Below are 19,000 nucleotides of genomic sequence, written 5' to 3' on the forward strand. Positions count from 1 at the left end.
AGGTCTTTGGACTCTTCCATCGTCAGACCACAGCGAAACGATGGTTGGAGGAAGAACGCCTCATCTTCCGGCTAGGAATCCTCCAACCACAAGGGATGAACTCGGGTTTCACCAGTTTCCTCATTTCCCCTCTCCCCAGCCTGTCTCAGTCAAATCCATCAAATTCAGCACCGCCTTCCTAACCTGCAATCTTCTTCCCGACCTCTCCGCCCCCACCCCAGTCTGACCTATCACCCTCACCTTGACCTCTTTCCACCTATCACATTTCTGACGCCCCTCCCCCAAGTCCCTCCTCCCTATCTTTTATCTTAGCCTGCTGGACCAACTTTCCTCATTCCTGAAGGGCTAATGCCCGAAACGTCGATTCTCCTGTTCCCTCGATGCTGCCTGACCTGCTGCGCTTTTCCAGCAACACATTTCCATATAATAAACATGTCCATAGTATCTAATTTGCCTACATTAACAAAATAATTGTTCCTTTAACATTACATTTCCATAACATTCCCTCTTCCACTGAACTATCACTGAATTCTATGACCAAGCTGTGTAAAACATACAAAGTGCATAGAAGTTGCTTAAACTAAGCAACACAACTTGGATTTTTCCTAGTTCCTACAGGAAACATGAAAACAACTGCAAGCTGTCACTCAGTTTGTTCAAAACATGAAAACAAAATATGCAAAACTTTTTAGCCTTTGGTCACAATCAACTCTTTTTTTGCAGTGATTCTTATCTTTGACAAGAACACTTTACATTCCTTCTCTTATCTTATTGTTCCCCACCCTATTCAGACTTCAACCGAATGACTCAAGTCTCATTACCAAAGATACCAGTGGTTGGCACAATACAACTTTAAATTCAGAAAACAAATATCCATTCTAAACCAATGAAAAGTGCAACACTCTAATAATTGGCATTTCAGGACATACAATTAACTTCAACTCTAAGTTCAAGAAAATATCAGAATTTTCTGGAAGCATGTCACACCTGCTCCTTCGTTCACTTTTATAAGCATAAAGATTATTAAGAGCTCCCTAAATTATGTACTGTTGCATTTTAGCGAAATAATTGCAACTTTTTCTGAATTTACAGCAAATAAATGCAATGACTTAAAAAATTGTCTATTTGGTTCAGTGGTATGTTTTCCAAAAATATGTCACAGTCCTAGTCTCCTTCCTATTGGAAGGATGTTGTGAAACGTGAAAGGGTTCAGAAAAGATTTACAAAGTTGTAGCCAGGAGGATTTGAGCTGTAGGAAGAGGTTGAATAGGCTGGGGCTGTTTTCCTTGGGCAGTCTGAGGCTGAGGGGTGACCTTATAGAGGTTTATAAAATCATGAGGGGCATGGACAGGGTAAATAGACAAAGTCTTTTCCCTGGGGTCAGGGAATCCAGAAGTCTGGGGCATAGATTTATAGTGAGAAGGGAAAGATATAAAAGCAACCTGAGGCAACCTTTTCACAGATGGTGTACGTGTATGGAATGAGCTGTCAGCAGAAGTGGTGGAGGCTGGTCCAATTGCAGCATTTAAAAGGCATCTGGATATATGAATAGGAAGGGTTTGGAGAGATATGGGCCGGGTGCTTGCAAGTGAAACTAGATTAGGTTGGGATGTCTGGTCGTCATGGACGAGTTGGACCGAAGGGTCTGTTTCCATGCTGTATATTTCTATGATTCTATGTCACAGATTCAAGCCAGGGAGCTGAACACAATTGATGAGAAAAAGTGTTGCATAATTCTGTCATCGTTCAGGCAAGACACAAATCCAAGGCCTCAAAGAACAAAAGACTTTCAGTGCCTTAGCCAACATGCATCCCTTGACCAACACTATTAAAACAGGCAATTTATCTAGCTGCTATTTATTATTGGGGTCAGTTGATTCCAGAATAGATGGCCAGCGTGTTGTTCAGAATACGGTGCAAGTTCAATTTTCATTACAGCTGAAGTTGACTTATGACCTAATGCAATGTATCCTTGAGAGTGGAATCCAATGGTAAACCACTACTGACAGAAACAGCCAAAAAAGAAAATTGGCTCACCAAGCAACAACAATGAGTCAAGGATCTGCCTTTAGGCAGGGCACGATTGGAATGAATCCTTCTTCACCACTCCCCCAATCTCATGGAAACAACTTTTTGAAGAGGTGACAGAAAGGCTGGTGGAGGGTAATGGTGTTGGAGTGTGCATGGACTTCCAGAAGATATTTAATAGTGACACCCAACAGACCTGTGAGGAAGGATCGCTAGCAACATGGCTATAAAACAGAATAAGGTTAATGGATATTTTTCAAACAGGAGGAAGGCTTGTAGTGGAGTTCCTTGGGGATCGATTTTGGAATCTTTGCTTGACCTGATATACATTGATGATCTAGAGCTTGGCATGCAGGTGACAGTTTCGAAGTTTGCAGATAGCACAAAACCTGGAAGAATTGTTAGCTGTGACATGAATAAATTGATGGAATAGATGGATAGGTGGCAGATGTGATTCAATGCAAATATCTGAGGTGATGTACTTTGGGAGGAAGAAAGACAATTGAAAGACAATGTTTTTCCAAATGGATTTTAGGAGTAGAGGTATCTGTGTACAAACCAAGAAGGTGGCAGCACAGTGGAAGAGAGCAATAAATAGAGCATACAGTGTCCTTAGCTTTATTAAAGGGTTACAGTGTACAAGATCAAGACGATGATGTGGAAATTATACAACATACTTATTAGACCTCAACTGGAGTATTGTGTACAGATCTGGGAAACAGAGATTAGATTAGATTACTTACAGTATGGAAACAGGCTCTTCGACCCAACAAGTCCACACCGACCGTCTGAAGAGCAACCCACCCATACCAATCCCCCTACATTTACCCCTTCACCTAACACTACGGGCAATTTAACCTGGCCAATTCACCTAACCTGCACATTTTCTTTGGACTGTGGGAGGAAACCCACACAGACACGGGGAGAATGTGCAAACTCCACACAGACTGAGGCGGGAATTGAACCCGGGTCTCTGGCGCTGTGAGGCAGCAGTGCTAACTACTGCGCCACCGTGCCGCCCATACTATAGGAAGGATTTGAATACATCTGAGAGACTGAAGTGATTTACAAAAATGGTTCCAGAGATGAGGATTATCAGTTAGGTGGTTAGATTGAAGAGGTTGGTACAGTTTCCCTCAGAGAAGAAGGCTAAGAGGAGACCTGACAAAGATTTTCAAAATTATGAGGTGCTTGATAGAGCAGATAGTAAGAAACTGCTTGTTCTTATAAACATAATAACTGTAGAGGCCACAGATTTCAAATGATTTGCAAAAGAAGCAAATGTGATGCAAGAAAATCTTTTTTATCGCAGAATATGGAACAGATGCCTAGAAGTGGTGGAAGCAGGTTCAACTGAGACAAGAAAATAATAGATGATTACTTGAATATAAATAATGTGCAAGAGTCTGAAGAAACTCCACAAAATTGACAGTCCATAGTGACGCTTATTCAAAGAGTCAGTGCAGATAAAATGGGCTGAGTAGCTCTTTCTACACTAACGTCCACAAATTAGCTGCCTTGCTTGCCTACAGTACACTTCCTGTGTCTCAATACAATTAAGTGGCTGTGAAGTACCACACTATCCAAAGGTTATGAAAGGTACTATGAAAGTATAAGCTCTTCCTAGTATCTAAACTATACCACATTTAGGTCCATGCAAGCGGCCAGCATTAGTCATACAGATATACAGCACGGAAACAGATCCTTTGGACCAACTTGTCCATGCCAACTTGATATCCTAAATTAATTTAGTCCCAATTGGCCCATATCCCTCTCATCCTCTATAGGGTCACCCCTCAGCCTCTGACACTCCAAGCAAAATAGTCTATTCAGCCTCTCCCTATAGCTCAAACACTCCAACTTGAGCAACATCCTTGTAAATCTTTTCTGATCTCTTTCAAGTTTCACAACATCCTTCCTATAGCAGGAAACCCAGAATTACCCACAGTATTCCTAACCAATGACCAGTATTCCTAACCAAACAACGTAGTGGCCTAACCAGTGTCCCTTACTGCCACAACATGACTTCCCAATTCCTATATTCAATGCTCTAATAAAGTCAAGCATACCAAATGCTTTCTTCAATATCCTAACTATGAGACTCCACTTTCAAGGAACTATGAACCTGCACTCCAAGGTTTCTCTGTTCAGCAACATTCCCAGGACCTGACCATTAACTGTACAAATCCTGCCTTGATTTGCCTTTCCAAATGCAGCACCTTATGTTTTTCTAAATTGAACTCCATCTGCTACCCCTCAGCCCACTGGCCCAAGATCCTGTAGTACTCAGAGGTAACTTTCTTCACTGTTCGCTACATCTTCATTTTTTGGTGTCATCTGCAAACTTACTAAGCATTCCTCTTATGTTGACATCCAAATATCACTTAGATTATTACTTGCATCTCTCAGTATTTTGCATTTGACATTAAAAACCCCACAAAAATATGGCCATTTAAGCTTACATGTTTCTAACAAAATAATCTAAATTCATCAAGTTAATGTCACAAGGACTGGATAACGCAGAATTGTTTCACTCTTGCACCGAGGTTCAATGTTCTCTTTCTTGACAAAGTCTAAATCTGTAAGCATATAGTTGCTTACAACATTCACGTGCTTGTTGTGCCCCTTGTGGCAAAACCTCACATAGAGATCGTGAGTTACAAATGATTAAAAGATTTCATACAAATTGCTTCTCAAAGTGAACTTGTTCTGGCCAGTCAAAAGAAAATACTACAGAACCACCTCCTAGCTCACAAAATATGTTAGCTCTGAGGACCATCAACAATCTGATTAAATCTTGTGTCAGGTGTACAAAAACAGGATTTGTCAGGTAAGATGCTTGAAACTCCTAAAATTTTATACTTTCTCTACTTTCAAGTTAAAACTCTAACACCCACAAATTATCTTTGGCCCACCCCGAAGTAGTTATTGTTTTAAGGGGGAAAGAAATGAAAATCAACAGAAAGCGATTACTCTCTCCCCCCACCCCTCCCACCCGTTTGTTTTAACACTTGCACTGCTCCAATAACTCCAACATACTACAGAATTGCTAAACACTCCAGCTTCAGCTTGGGCTGGCATGGTAAACCCACTTTGATGAACTCCAGTGACAAATGTGTATCTCTGACCATCTGGCGGTGTAGTAACTGTGAGTATTGAACTGTCCAGGTTACTGGGGCGGGTTCACTTTTGTGGTATTCCCCCGGTTATGCTGCCAGCCCGAGCTCCAAGACACAGCTCACCCCCTGGTGCTCTCCCACACCGGGCCTGACCCTTGGTTACGGGGGCAGGTCGTGGCAGGGAAAAGGGGGCAGGTCAGTAGGTCACGGAGCAGCTTCCTGAGTGTCGGCGGTCATTCTCCAGCCGGGCTTCCCACGGTGTGTGACCGACAGACCGAGGCCCGCCGACCGTTCACCCCGCCCCGTCCCTCTCTCCCTCCCCCCTTCCCCCCGCTCTGTCGGTTTGCCGGCTTGTTCCCGGCCTAGGCCTCAGCGGCGTCTTCACCCAGTTGAGGCCCGGCTTCCTTGCTGTCGGATCCCCGGCCCGGTGTCCCTTTCCCAGCCGTTACCTGGCGCGGGCTGTCGGTGTCGGGTTTGAATTCGCGGACTCTGGGCAGTCGACACGAATTCGGTCACCAGGCGGAGACGGGACTGTCGGGATCCGGGAGCGGCAGCCGCGAGCACGCACCAACGCGGGCTCTGGCCGCGCGCACGCATCCCCACGGTCCTGCGTGCGCGTACACGGGCGCCCGCTGAGCTCGGCGGCGCGCCTGCAAACGGTTGTTGTGGTCTTCTCCCGCGCGGGTCACCTGTCCGGTCTCGTCTACTTACAGAACAAGCCACAGTCGCTTGTCCATTAACCTTTACTCAGAATCAAAGTCCTTTTTGTCAGATACAACGAGTATCTGAAGCAAAGAAATGTTGATGAATTAAATAATCTTGTCACCTGTGCCAATGATGACCGCATGCCCCTGAGGCCCCCAGTGTATTTCCCACACTCCTTTTTCCAGCATCACTCTGGTATGGGCACAGCTATGGATGAGAGGTGGGCAGATAAATGCCAACCCAAATACCACGGTTGGCTTCCAACCTGGACACCTTGTAAGTGACGCTAATTTGTTTCTGAGTTTTAAAATTTTAATACGTTTCGATGTTTGCACAATTCAACGTGGTGACATAAAATCTTAAGGCATTGTTTCTCTTTCATCTATATTTTCTGAGGGAGTGTGTATGGAAGGTCAGTTGTTCAGAATAGTGGTAAGGACAAGCCAGGGAATTATAGACCAGTGGGCCTGATGTCGGTGGTGGGCAAGTTGTTGGAGGGAATCCTGAGGGACAGAATGTACATGTGTTTGGAAAGGCAAGGGCTGAATCGGGATAGTCAACACAGCTTTGTGCGGGGGAAATCATCTCACAAATTTGAGTTTTTTGAAGATGTAACAAATAAGATTGACGAGGGCAAAACGGTTGACGTGATCTATATGGACTTCAGTATAAGGCATTCAACAAGGTTCCCCATGTGAGACTGGTTAATAAGGTTAGATCTCATGGAATACAGGGAGAACTAGTCATTTCGATACAGAACTGGCTCAAAGGTAGAAAACAGGGTGGTGGTGGAGAGTTGTCTTTTCAGATTGGAGGCCTGTAACCAATGTAGTGCCATAAGGATAGATGCTGGATCCACTACTATTCGTCATTTATATAAATGTTTTGAATGTGAGCTTAAGAGGTATAGTTAGTAAGTTTGCAGATGACGCCAAAATTGGAAGTGTAGTGGACAGCGAAGAAGGTTCTCTCGGATTACAATGGGTTCTTGATCAGATGGGCCAATGCATTGAGGAGTGGCAGATGGAGTTTAATTTAGATAAATGCGAGATGTTGGGAAAGCAAATCTTAGCAGGACTTATATCCTTAATGGTAAGGTCCTAGGGAGTGTTGGCTGAACAAAGAGACCTTGGAGTGCAGGTATAGTTCCTTGAAAGTGGAGTCGCAGATAAATAGGATAGTGAAGAAGGCGTTTAGCATGCTTTCCTTTATTGGTCAGAGCACTGATTACAGGAGTTGGGAGGTCATGTTGCAGCTGTACAGGGCATTGGTTAGGCCACTGTTGGAATATTGCGTACAGTTCTGGTCTCCTTCCTATCGGGAGGATGTTGTGAAACTCGAAAGGGTTCAGAAAAGACCTACGAGGATGTTGCCAGAGTTGGAGGATTTGAATAAGCTAGGGCTGTTTTCCCTGGAGCGTTGGAGGGTGAGGGGTGACCTTATAGAGGTTTATAAAATCATGAGGGACAACGGATAGGATAAATAGACAAGGTCTTTTCTCTGAGTTGGGGGAGTCCAGAACTAGAGGTTTAGGGTGAGAGGGTAAAGATATAAAAGAGACCTAAGGGACAACTTTTTCACATAGAGGGTTGTGCATGTGTGGAATGGGCTGCCAGAAGAAATAGTGGAGGCTGGTACAATTGCAACATTTAAGAGGCATTTGGATGGGTATATAAATAGGAAGGGTCAGAGGGATAGGGGCCGGGTGCTGGCAGGTGGGACTAGATTGGGTTGGGATAACTGGTTTGCACGAACAAGTTGGACTGAAGAGTCTGTTTCCATGCTGTAAATCTCTATGACTCTATGTACACGGGAACTTCCATAGACGATGAAGGCTGACCTTACTTGGCAGAATATATTATGTTTGATATCTTCCTCCAATCATGGCTCTTCCTCTTGGGCTTATGGTGGCAAAGTGGGATGGGAGAGCAAAGTAGTCTCCCTAAACTAAACTAAACATTCCTCTTTTTCGCATAGCCTCTGTGGATGAATATTTCTTACTGCATCAAAACTGTAGGTTGGTGCTGTCACACATTTTCATCATAGATTGCCTCTTCTCTTTCACATTTGTGATGAAGGGCTCCGGCCCAAAATGTCGATTTTCCTGCTCTCGATGCTGCCTGACCTGCTGTGCTTTTCCAGCAACACACTCTCAATCTGATCTCCAGCATTTGCAGACCTCACTGTCTCCTCTTTCATTCTTCACTGACACATTGTCAAAGTCACACGACACAAGGTTACAGTCCAACAGGTTTATTTGAAATCACAAGCTTTTGGAGCATAACCCCTTTGTCAGGTGAAGTGACAAACGGGCTAAGCTCTGAAAGCTTTTGATTTCAAATAAACCTGTTGGACTATAATCTTGTGTCGTGTGACTTCTGACTTTGTCCATCCCAGTCTAACACCAGCACCTCCACATTACTGAGACATTGGCTGCCATTTATTTGCATTTCCTGAGAGAGAAAACTAAAGAATTGTCACATCGGAATGAAAAGATATAAGGATGAAAACTGTTGGCAAATGGAAAATTGGAACTTTTTCTCTGGATTCTGAGTCATCTTCAAATGTGAAAATTCAAAAGGGGGCTGAGAAATAGAAACTAGTAGTTTTGGTTCTGCCTTCCAGATGAAGTTAATTAAAGTCATAATTCTCATGGAGTTTGCTCTTTAACAGGATTGGAGTAAGTTTTGACAGTTCATTAGAGGACACAGGGTGGGAGCAGAAGTGGTAGCGAAGTAGAAGCTAAATTTAAATCTGTGCTGCAGCCATTGCTGTAGCTGATGTTTAAATTTTGAGGAGCCCAACAAAAGTGTTTTTGTGAAATTTAAAGTGAAATGTGCGAAGATGTCACTGAATAGCTGGCACTTGAGACAGAGCAGTCCCTTAATTGTCAGAAAACAACTTGTAGGTGATGTTTGATGCTGTGAGAGAGGGAAAGGTCATCTTTCAAGACAGTGGCAGTGATGGGCAGTGATTTCCCTCCCACCAAAGGATAACTTTAAGAAAATAGCAGGATTCAAGATATGAATGAAGTTGGGCCTGGCAACATGGAAACAAATGATGCAGATGGTGATGAAAGTGGAAGCCCTAGATGGAACTACCCTGCTCAGAAATATGGCAGGCAGAAGGTGTATGGTGAAACCTCAGTACTGCAGTGTCTTTTGCTCTCCTAGGCTGGTTCTTATGACTTTTCTTGTTCTTATGACTCTTCTTGTCTTTAACAGATGTAACTGTCCACTTGATGACTCTCTCCCACTCCCTGCACACCTTAAGTGGGAATTCATGAAACTGAGGAAGCACCTGAAAACCAGACTGTTCACTGGCACAGATACTCTCATCTTGATGGGTCTTGGCACATGTTTAGATAGTGCAGAAAGTGTCAGTGGCAGCTGTTAGGAATTCCCTTGCAAGGAGGGACGGCAGACACCATGATTAAACTAGTAGAGATTCAGAGCCTTGTATGTCACTGGAGAGGAGATTCGGCTTGTAATTGAACCATGAGATGTGCTCCCACATATGAGAATTTCTTGAGATGGTGTAGGAACATATGCTGGAATAAAGGAGTTCATGCAGCTTATGTGCACCACTATGGCTCAGGACTATGCTCCTCCATACATGAAATGGCTAATCTCCTTGGGAGTCATATACTACATCATTGAGTAGGATGCATGATAAATTGTAATCAGTGGCATGGAGGAGAATGAAAGTGCTACCCTTTACAAGTGTCTTAACTATCTCTGGCCTTTTTGGTTCTTCAAACAGCGGAAGGGCCTAGTCAAATAGTTGACCCATGAAATAATGCAGTTGAAGCAGCCTCCACAGATCTCCATCGGGACACCTCTATGACGATGATCATTCCCATATATGCATCTCAGTCATAGACCAACTGTTGTCACCTCTTCTGAGGTTACAAGAGAACTTTGACAAGGATTGGCCAAGTGTGAAAACCATTGCATGACAAAGTACTGATTGCAACACTGGGTGTTGTCTTACCATCTCTGTGCACTATTTCTCTCATCATTTTATAAACTTCAAGGTACATACCTGAGACTTCTTTTATTGGCAACATGGCAAATAAAGTGAAATGAGGTGATGAATAGATCAAGAAGAGGGCAAACTGTCTGGATACCTGTACATCATTCATAATTCAGGGACCCTTAATTTAAATGGATATGTTAATACAGTAGCTTGAGAGTGACTCCGGGTCCCTTGCCTATCGTCCTGCGGGAGAGGGACTTCTTTCAAAGTCCCTTAATCAAACGATCCATCACATACATGGCTTCTAGAGATACATTTGCATCCTGCCCATGCCTGGCCACCTTTTTATGAAACCGGGAGATCTACCTCTTCCCATTCTGCCTCCACTTGCTACTTCTGTTCCATCTCCTGTTCCTCTCCATTCTCTCACTTATTTCCAGGATCCTATTGCCCTCAAGGTTTACTGTGCTCTGGAGGGCCACATTATGAAGAGTGCAACATACCATTCCAAATCAGCCAAAAAAAATAGATTCAGCCCTAAAACTATCCCAGTTAATATTTGGGTTATTAAAATCCTCTCCTATTATTGCCTTATTATTCTCACACTTCTCCAAAATTTGATTGCATATTTGATTCTGTATCTTTCTTTGACTGTTTAGGGGCCTCTCTTCCACACTCAACAACATGTTTACCCCACTTGTATCATTTGCTTCTACCCGTAAGGCCTCATTTGACAATCCTTCCAACATATTTGGAATACTGCATTCAATCCTGGTCTCCCAGCTATAGGAAAGATGCTGTGAAACTTGAAAGAGTTCGGAAAGAATTCACAAGAATGTTGCCGGGTTTGGAGGGTTTGAGCTATAGGGAGAGGCTGAATAGACCGGTGCTATTTTTCCTGGAGGATCGGAGGCTGAGGGGTGAACTTATAGAGGATTTTAAGATCATGAGGGGCATGATAAGGTGAATAGCCAAGGTCTTTTTCCGAGGTTTGGGGAGTCCAAAACTAGAGGGCATAGATTTAAGGTGAGAGGTGAAAGTTTTAAAAGGGACCTAAGGGGCAACTTTTTTCATGCAGAGAGTGGTGCATGTATGGAATGAGCTTCCAGGGCAGGAAGTGGTGGGTGCAATTATGTCATTTAAAAGGCATCTGTATGGGTATATGACTAGGAAAGGTTTAGAGAGATATGAGCCAAATGCTGGCAAATGGGTCTAGATTAATTTAGGATATCTGGTAGGCATGGATGAGTTGGATTGAAGGATCTGTTTTTGTGTTGTAATTCTTATGACTCCATGAGAGAAACCCCAGTAGGAGCATATTCAAAATGCCACCAATTGGTCCAGGCATCTCAATGCAACTTCAGGAGCTTAATGGGCATAGCATTCACAAAATTAGTATTTTTGGGCCCTATCTGCCTAAATTTCCATCCCGGCAATGACCAAAGATTCAACTTTAATGTGTACAAATACAGTTCTTGTATAGGTTGTAAGAGCCCATAAACCCCTTCCAACAGTTCGGGACCTTTCAGCTGGTATAAACATGGTGATAGGTATGGAAGGAGAGCATTCAAGACAAGGCTTGTCAGACTGTCGGTCACCCTAAGAATCAAACTTAGAAAAATCTCTGCTAAATCCCTCTCTGATCCCAGAATTACTTGAACAAGTTTCAGAAGACTATACAAAATGGCAAAGAATTATGGATGCTGGAAATCAGAAAAAAAAAGATATTGTTGGGAAAACTCACCAGCTCTAGTTCTGAAGAATGGTCACCGGATCCGAAACATTAACTCTGCTTTCTCTCCACAGATGCTGCCAGATCTGTTGACTTTTTTCAGCAATTTCTGTTTTTGCTCAAGAAGACTATCTTGACTGGAATACACTTACCATATTGTTTTCTCTCATCCACTCACTTTTTCTAACCACTATCTTCTGCCTCATTGGACTTAAAAAAATTAATTGCCCTACTTCAAAGAAGAGCAGGGCATTATCCTCAGTACATTGTTCAGAATCAACATCAACTTTATCTGTCCTTTTTTTTGCTGTTTATGACCAGAAACTGGCAGCCATGTTTCCCAAGTTACAATGGTGTCTATACTTTGGAAGTCCTTCATTGAATGAAAAGTGCTTGAAATGTCTGTTGATCATGAAAGGAACAATATAACTGCAAGTATTTCTGCAGATGGGTAAATCGAACACTCAAATAATTTACTTATCTCTTGATTCTGCCCAATCAAGCTAATTCATACAATTTATTCATAACACCTCAATCTAATTACACCAAATCTCCTATAACCCTCCTTTTTTCAAGAGTATATTTCCTCAGCTCTCTAAATCTGTTGTTATACATAAAAGCCTTTTAAAGTAATTATCAATAAAGTAATTATTTCAGTGACTCTATACCACTGGGGAAGGGGAATAACTGGGAGGGGAAAAATTGGACCAAACCTTCTAAATGCAGACTAAACAAAGTTTTATACAAAGATTTATTTTATTAAATTGATTTACTGAATCACTTTAGAGTCTAGATTAGAGTGGTGCTGGAAAAGCACAGCAGTTCAGGCAGCATCCGATGAGCAGTAAAATCGACTTTTCGGGCAAAAGCCCTTCAACAGGAATACAGGCAGAGAGCCTGAAGGGTGGAGAGATCACTTTAGAGCACAACAATGAATACTAAGTATAACCCATTCTGCTCACTTTCAGAAAATTGCAAGTACATTTGTTAGTTTCAGATTCAATATCACCATTCCTTTATGAACCAAAAAACAAATTACCTCTTCTGGAAAATGCTAACAAATAAAAAGAAAGAAGAAAATTATTTCACAAAATTAAAAATAGTGTGGGAAAAAAATGACAGTTAAGGTAGGTTGTTTTGCTTGTTGGTTTTGTGTATGAAACAACATAAATGCTTCTAATTCCCTCCTGGTCATTTGATATTCTTTAGGTAATCCATCCTTCTGGCATTTGTTACCTTATTCTTCTGTACAGTAAAATCTTCATTATCTAGCATGCAAGTGGAATGGGTGGTTCTGATTAATTAAAATGCTAACAGAGTTACATTTATAGAAGGAATACAGTGCAATACTTGTGCGTAAACTTTCAAAGCATAGAATATTAAATAACATGCAGGAGTAAAGAACAGTGTTCATTTTACTTCTAATCTTCAACAGTATTTTAAAATGTAAAGTATTAAAAAATACTGTTTATAGGTATCCAAGCAAAATTAATCTTCAGCGTCTCCTACAACTGTCCATAAGATGAGATGGCATCGGAAAAGGGCCCGAGTACAAGTCCTTGGATGCTTTATTGTATAAATCCCTAACATCAGCTTGCCAATTTGCTTTCTGCCTTTTTTCCATGTAAAAGTACAGTGCAGAATGTGCAATTACATATTTTATGCAGGATATGTCTGCCTTTCACCAAATGTAATCAATGTATCAAAAGCTGAAGTAGCACTAGCTAAGTTATTTTCTCCTCTTCAATGAAATCTTCTTCAGAGTACTTTTCAGTCTCTTTTGGTTTTTGAGTATTCACAAAACACTCAGTTATTTTCGTATCTCTAAACAATATGTGTCATTTCAGCATCCTTGATGGTTTTAACCCACTCTCCTTCACTTTTGTGATATTTGCTGATTGGTTGTGTAAAAAGAATACAAATAACCATTTGCATAATTTCAGATAATGTATTTGTTCTAAGTCATATTTAAAATCCAACAAATTTCTTTATCAGAAGAGCCTTTCGCAAATCTAGCACTGGGAAACCATTGTTTTCAAGCTCTCCTCAATGCTGAATTTTTCACTGATTTCAAAGCAAGGCCATGTTGAAAATTGCAGCTAAATCTTAAATTTGTTCAGCTAAGTATGAGTTGCGTTAAGTTTTTAGAAGGTTTATTTCACTGTGAGACTTAGCACATTCTCTTACCATATCTTGTAACGCTCGCCGCATTAACTACCTACAGTGTTCCTATGGTGTCACTCATGTCTAATTCCAGCCCCAATCCTATCATGGTTGTTCCCAGAACCAACTCGCCACTCAGCAAGTATTTATATATATGTTATGCCAAAAGACTGGTACCCCTTGCAGTTGCACCATCATTGAGAGACTATTTTTCACCTCTACAAACGTTACCAATCCAGTGTTACCATTCACTGGCAATGTCATGGTACAGCAGCTGCAAAGTCATACTGCTGCTGCAAGGGAGTATCAGACAGTCATGTGAGCTCGCATGACTGGCTGATACTTCCTTGCACCTGAAACCTCATTTGCTCACCTCAGTTGCAATTTAACCATGCCACACACTTCCAACTGTCCATTGCTTTATCCTGTCAAAACATCTCTCAGTCCATGCTACCCTGTTGCAGCTTGTCATTGTCCAGTATGGGAATAATATATACTCAGAAGCAGTTGGACACATCCAGACATGAGCTTTTGTTTTACAGAAAGCACAAGCAAACACAAACAAAAATCAGGAGAGACTGGCATTCACCCCAACAGCGCAAACTGGATTTCAGTGTGTGACAATGCTGTCACTTTAATAAGGTTATTTTGTCCGTGTTTTTTTAAGAGAAGTTGTAAATGCAAAGGTGCCAAAATGTCTCGAAAGACCCCAGTTTAACAATGGCAGGAGAGTAGCCAGTTCTCCCAGTTCAGGTTTTTTCTTGTTTGGTTGAGTTGTAACAATGAGAAGCTGCTGGTTTAACTGTAGCAGAAGCTGTTGCAGTGCAAAAGATTCTATGCTTCAGCAGATGATCCCTGGCTAAGTTTTCTCTCTGAAATCTGTCTTGCCTCTAAGAAACTGTGTTTGAATTTACCTTTTGCTAAGGGGTGTGTTTATGGGATTTTACAGGAATTGAAACAGCTCCTTAGGTAAATTGCTGTGTCAGGTCAGTTAAGTTTTCCAGTACTTAAATTATTCTAGATTCTGTTTTCTTTTGTTCATGGTTTCAACTGTAGTGTTTAAATAAATTCTACTTTGCTTAAAGCCACTACGCATCTGCCTTTAAAATAAGAAAAAGTTAGGGTCTGGACTACCTCCTTAAAATATTTTGAAGGAGTCTGTCCTGTATTATGAGCACCAAATATGTTTTAGTCCACACAATTGTCTGCTGCACCCAGCTCTCATTGACTAGAATGTGACTCAAAGAGGGTCGGTTTGGCTTATAGTGTCCAACACACTTGAGCTCTGTTATGTACAAGGGCAGGTTCCTCCTCCCCAATGTCTTTGTCCTCCTCAGAAGACTGCTTTCATTACCCTGGATCCTCATCATCCAATGAAATGCCTGAATGTCTGTGCCATTTATACAGAGCACAGCTTATTAGGGTTATGCAGCATACTCTGTCCAACTACACTGGAAAGCCTTTCCAGACCATTCCAAGCAACAGAATCACATCTTCAGCAGCCCTATATTCTCGTGCTCCACAGCCGGGTTGAGGCATGGGAAGCATTATATCTGTGTTTCACATTAGTCAGAATATTAATGAAGCAAGTAATGCTGTCAACAAGGCATTTAAAATGACAATCACCCTTAATGAGGAGCTTAATGCTACCTAGTGAGAAACATTGCTATACTGATGGTGAAAAACATAAATGATGGTGCAACATGCTTCCAACGTTGAGGTCAGCCTTGCTGGACTTTTCATCCAATTCTGCCTGACAACTCGCCATAGCCCCCATCACCATCAGCTTTTATGTGATAAGTTAAAAATCACACAACACCAAGATTATAATCCCACAGGTTTATTTGGAAGCACTAGCTTTCAGAGTGCCGCTCCTTCATCAGGTGGTTGCTTTATGCTATTAATAGATTGAAGGTTTTCCAAGTGCCTTCTTGATTGATTAATGTTCTGGTGAAATTTTGGAGTAACATTTCATGTATTGGATGACACCCTTATCAGTTGTTTACATAGTTTGACTTAATACTGTATATACTGGCAGACAGAGGACTAGTAAAAATATTACCACTTACTAATTCGGATTCATAACTGTGAGCTTAACTATTGTCTAGCAATAGACTATCTTCACATTCTCTGCGGTTCCCCGTTTTTAAAAAAATGTTCTTTCCCTGTGCCGCAAAAACACGATGAAGTGATTTTTTAAAAATGTACTTAACCATTCATGGCATTACTCTGTATATGTTTAGTTATAGTAATTGTGCAAAAACTTTAAGTAACTTGGGAAACTTAAATGTTCCAGCCACCAAAAGTTGTACTTTATGCGAGCTGCAGCATTTGCACAAATGAGAACTGGACCTCTCTCTTTATTCAATTTAAAACCAGTAGAACCAGATTCACTTGTACCTGCCAGTGTTGAATTAAGCAACCATCTGCAACATAAGCTAGTTTTGTCTGCATTATAAACAGAGTATGTTCAGAAATTAATGTTAAAAAATTCACAGCATTTTCCTGTGAATTCATGCTGAACTGATTTTTGTTCACCAGATGCATCTAACCTTTTAATGCACTTAGTTCAGTCAATTTCATTTCCTCATGATTTGTTTTGCCTCTTTTATGAGCATGGGGCTGGAATTAGGGAGACCCTCTGTACTTTTCAATGAAATCCATTCACACAGAATAGCGTCCACTACTCCAATATAGACACATATGTACGGTGTCCTTCAATATCTTTATTCGATTTGGAACAATTAAAACATCTTATTTAATTTTTTTTTTGATTCCTGATATTGTATATCATCTACAAGCTAACATTATATTCTTTTGTCAAAACGTTCTCATTCTTTCCCTTTTAAAAGCATCTACAGATGTCAATTTTCTGCTTTAGTGTTAATAGAACTCTTCTGTTTCTCACCATGGCTTTCCAAATTATTGGATTGCATAATAGCAGAATGGAGTTTATAATTAATGCGTTAGAAAAATTAAAAATTATCATTCTGTTTACAAACAAGAAGGACCTCCTTTACTGAAAGTTTGCATCATCTTACTGAGCTAACCTGGGAAATGTTTGTATTCCAAATAACTTCTGAATACTTTCTGATTGGTCAAGTGACCATTTGCATTTGAGCAAATTCTGGTTTGTGGAGAATCGCAGCTCACAAGAGTGCCAAATAACATATTTACTGTTGTATCTCTAGAGCAAGTTTACTTTTTGTCAGATGTAAAGCTACAAAGGAGCCCAGCTAGCTTTGTGACACGGATGATGGATTAAGTATTGTTTGAAAATAAAAACTGCAACAAGGTCAGAGATATAAAATCTCTCATTATAGATACTAATATTAATATAAATTTTATGCTACTTAGAAATTCAATATAACAAAAGAAAAATATAACTTCAATACAATAAGTTATTCAGCCATATTTCACTGTGGCAAGACATCGAATGGAATATGCCATTAGTCAGGTTGAAGTCAAATTCTACTGAAGCTGGAAATCTGACAATTACACAACCTGCTGGGAATACTAGCAGGTCAACCACCAGCTGCAGAAAAAGAAACAGAGTAAACATTTCAGGACAGTGATCTTTCATCAGCGTTCTGCTGCCTGGCTGAGTCTTTCCAGCATTTTCTGCTCCATGCCATTAGTTAGACTTGTGCTTATACTGTACATCGCAAAACTACTTTGCTTACAAAGTTGATGGAAGAGTAAGCTGATAAAGGCCTGGAGACAAAAACATGTCAATGACAGAATCAATGAAATTTAAGACTTGGGAAATAAATGGCAATAGGACCAAGATATTTGGTGAATTAAAGGGAATTTAATGTTAAATCAGGCATAGAAAATTAAACAATTGAGAGAAAGAAATGTTGGATTAAGAGAGAAAGAATGACAACAAAGTAAAAATAACAACAATTTTAATTTCATATTGATGTTTTTAATATTTAAAATATGTCACAACCCGAAAGAATGAGACACTATGTTCTTTTCAACAAGCCACCACACTTCACTCCAATTAAAATGTGACTATACCAGAAACAAATAAATACAAGGTTTTCTTAACTTAAAGGAAGAACAAATGTATTACTTGCTAACCCAGGGAAAATAATGAAGCATGACATTAAATGCACACAGTCGCAGGTACAATGTTAAAAAGGTTAGTGTCTTGTAAAAAAATAGGTTTAAAAATCAGTTTAAAGTCCTTTCAGTGTTCTTTATGTGTCAGGGTTTAACCTGAGATCATAGTTTGATGGGAATGTCCTGGGTCAATTGCAAATATTGCAGGTACCTTTCAGTTGTTGGTGTTTAAATGTTTTCTGCCAGTTTATATCTTCATTATAGGTGCCTTGTCTTTTGAAAGGCTGAGAGCTAGATATTTCTCCAGTTCATTCTAGTAACAAATCCATTTCACCAGCTCTGACAAAAGCAGTTTCCTGAAATGTAGCTAGTTTGTGCATTCCAATGTCTGAATTGCTTATTTTGTGTTTTTTCTTTTCAAAATGCTAACATGAACTTGTCATAAAGGCGTAAGTAAAATAGGGAATTCAGGTCTGGTTGACAGGCTTCAGACTAATTTGATAAAAATGTTAATTTCAATTCACACTGGTTCTTGTTTATTGATAGTTTCATAAAACGTGGCTCAGTGTGTGGCCAAGTAACTACTGCAGCCATTTTCAATAGTGTTTTCCCTTTTGGAAACCATGAATGTGTAATTTATTAAAAACAGATGAGCAAAGTTAAAAATGATAGTATGTATATTATCACGATCATTATCACATCCTATGTTACTATAACAAAGGTGACCATTCCTCCTCAAACTCTGCAACCTTTGATGTAGTTGACCGCACCATCCTTCTTCAATGCCTTTCCATTGTTGTTGAGTTGGATGGGGCTGTTCATACCTGATTCCTTTCTGAGATACTTTTTTGATTAGTAGGGGAATTGAAAACCTCAGGGAAAGGGCAGGAGATGGATGTTGAATCAGCCATGATCTTATTGAATGATGAAGCAGGCTTAAGGAGCTGAATAGCCTATACCTATTCCTGTTTCTTATGGTCTTACCTAACCATTCATTGCCAGAGAAAGCCATTTGTTATAGCTTCTTTCCTTACTTTCACAACATTATCTCTGGTATCCACCGTGGATCTTTCTTTTGCCTACTCATGTTTCTCATCTACATGGTGCTCTTTTGTGATATCATCTGATTTACACATATCCTGAAAACATCCAGCTTTACCTCATCACCATCTCTCTTGACTTCTTCTCTGTTATTATCTAATTGTTT

At 40.6% G+C, this 19,000-nt stretch overlaps 1 protein-coding gene across 2 annotated transcripts in view; it reads right to left on the reverse strand.

Annotated features, from left to right (window-relative positions):
* The window catches only part of LOC122560530 (actin-related protein 2/3 complex subunit 1A-B), a 52,034-nt gene extending 46,267 nt beyond the window's left edge, over positions 1-5,767 (reverse strand). Inside the window, exon 1 of one of the 2 annotated variants that reach the window (XM_043711244.1) lies at positions 5,597-5,767. The gene's annotated coding sequence lies outside the window, so the exon portion shown is untranslated. The remainder of the gene's footprint in view (positions 1-5,596) is intronic. The other variant, XM_043711243.1, reaches the window with a different exon arrangement.
* Between the last annotated feature and the right edge of the window lie 13,233 nt (positions 5,768-19,000).

This window comes from Chiloscyllium plagiosum, chromosome 21, assembly GCF_004010195.1.
Source record: "Chiloscyllium plagiosum isolate BGI_BamShark_2017 chromosome 21, ASM401019v2, whole genome shotgun sequence".
NCBI lineage: Eukaryota > Metazoa > Chordata > Chondrichthyes > Orectolobiformes > Hemiscylliidae > Chiloscyllium > Chiloscyllium plagiosum.